The sequence below is a fragment of the Mustela erminea genome, chromosome 2 (assembly GCF_009829155.1).
Source record: "Mustela erminea isolate mMusErm1 chromosome 2, mMusErm1.Pri, whole genome shotgun sequence".
Classification (NCBI taxonomy): domain Eukaryota; kingdom Metazoa; phylum Chordata; class Mammalia; order Carnivora; family Mustelidae; genus Mustela; species Mustela erminea.
In genome coordinates, this window is record NC_045615.1 from 68,642,498 (window position 1) to 68,644,914 (window position 2,417).

Here is a 2,417-nt window from a genome sequence, read left to right on the forward strand (position 1 = left end):
GCACACCCAGAGAGCATGGAATCTCCATACCCCTTTTCAGATACCTTGCCCCATGCATCTCTTCTACCCAGCTGTTCCTGAGTCATATCATGTTATAACAAACCGGTTGTAGCAAGTTAAATGTTTCTTTTATTTCTTTAGCCTCTCTATCAAGTTAATTGAACCCAAGGAAAGTATCATGGGAACCTCTAATCTACAGCTTGTCAGTCAGAAGCATAGGTGACCACCTGGAATTGCGACTGGCATCTGAAGGGTCAGAGGAGAAGAGGGAGTCTTGTAGGACTGAGCTCTTAACCTGTGGTGTCTGATACTATCTCCAGGCAAATAGTATCAGAATCGAGTTAATTGCTTGGTAGTGTTGGAAAAAATATATACTGTATAGGATGTCTAATTAGTATCACATAGAATCTATGGACAAAGCATTAGTATTTTAGTACAAATTTTACCAGGATATCTGATGTTAAATCCAGGTCACTTAACTTCCTAAAAGCATAAAAGCATGTGCTTATTTTTATTATTTATTATTTATTACATATTTCATAAGTATTTATAATAAATAACATTATTTATTATTATTTATTACTTCTAGAATAAGCACTAGGGGTTAAAAGAAATTTTATTAGAAAAAAATAAATGTTATTAGAATATACAATGTCATAGAATTATCATAGAATACACAATGAATTAATACATAGAATGTCATAGAATATACAATGGCCCCACTGAAATTGATGGCAACGATGTCCTCATCAGATAAGAAAGCCTCACAGAAGCTTGGTTTCCAATTACATAACCTACCCAAGCTTCCCAAAGCACATAAATGGTGCATATATGAATGGTTCTACTCAAATATAGATAAGCACCTGTTTGAAGGCGATGATGACTTCTGTGTCTGTCAGGAGGAGTACTTTCCTAATTTAACAACATGAAAGTTAACAAGAATAGAAAAATCAGGCGAGTTATGGGAAAACCAAAGAGATGTTCTTGTGCATTTTTTGAGGAAGAGAGAGCAGCATTAAAACAGAAATGGCAGAAAATAAGACTCTCACAACAAACAAAAGTGCAGATGTTTCCCAGTTGGAAGATCTCCCAGATGAAATTCCTTTGCCCCTGATTATTGGAACCAAAGTTACAGCTTGATTATGTGGTGTTCATGACGGTCTCTTCACTGGACAAATAGTTGCTGTGGATACTTCTAATGCCACGTATAGAGTAACTTTTGATAGGGCAGGGCTTGGCACCCATACCATCCCTGACTATGAAGTTCTTAGTAATGAGCCTCATGAGACAATGCAAGTTGCTGCCTTTGGACAAAAACAGGGACCTTCCTGATTCTTTATGATTCCACCACGGTTACATTATACTCCTCCTCTCCAGTCACCAATTATGGATGATGATCCTGTACTAGCAGTCACCTTGGAGAAGTAAGATTTCTGCCTCTGACACTGAAATGTTAGTTGGTTTTCCAGTACAACTCCTTATCCAAGTGAACAAGTTGTCAAAAACTCTCATGATTAAAAAGGAACATATCAAAAAATTAAAAGCAATGAACACAGAAGCAGAAAAATTGAAATCCTATCCCATGCCCACCAGCACTGAATTTCAGCAGAGATATGCAACCATCCTTCTGGAGCTTGAGCAACTCAACAAGGACCTCAACAACATTTTGCATGAAGTGCAGCAATACTTCTCAGACCAGGGTGGGCAGGCTGTGGACCAGCCTAGAGATAGGAGATGATGGTGTGAGGAGGAAGCCCAGGAGCTTGACTGGCAGCCAGCGCCTCCACTGGATGGCCCCGTGTTGAGAATGAAAATCTGAGAGACTTAATCCGCAGATCACTCCTGTTTTATTACAAATTAAGTGTCTGGCAGAACAAGAAGAGCTGAATTTTTTTGAGTTCAAATCACTTACAGATTCATTAAATAATATCAAGAATACAATAGATGCTTCTAATATCAGTTGCTTTCAGAATAATGTAGAAATCCATGTTTCACACATTCAGAACGGCCTGAATGAGATGGGAAGCCTGCAGGCCTTCACCATTAAGGACACCAACAGAGACTGAGAAACAGTCTTCCTGTTGCAGCCACACAGGACACTAGTGTTCCTTCACCTCAGCTTCCATCACCAAATGACCCACGTGCTGGAAAACAAGGGAACTGTGCATCTCCAGCAAAGACACCGGAACATACTGTCATGCTCCTTGAACCGCCACTGCTGACCGGCAGTCTGTTTATTTTTCTTCCTGTGATTCAGCTTCAGTAGCATCACTTATGTTACATGATCATTGGCAAGTATTTTTCACCCAATACTGTCTAAAGGTAAGATGCTTTCACGGAAGAGTGTGCAGACCCTTTATCAACGTGCATGAATTGAGTCAACAGGCACAGACAGCTGTTTCTTTGGCCAGTGCCCT

The 2,417-nt window shown here is 39.7% G+C and overlaps 1 pseudogene; it reads left to right on the top strand.

Moving 5' to 3' along the window:
* Positions 1-740: 740 nt before the first annotated feature.
* Positions 741-2,066, top strand: LOC116583343 (annotated as a pseudogene).
* Positions 2,067-2,417: the final 351 nt, after the last annotated feature.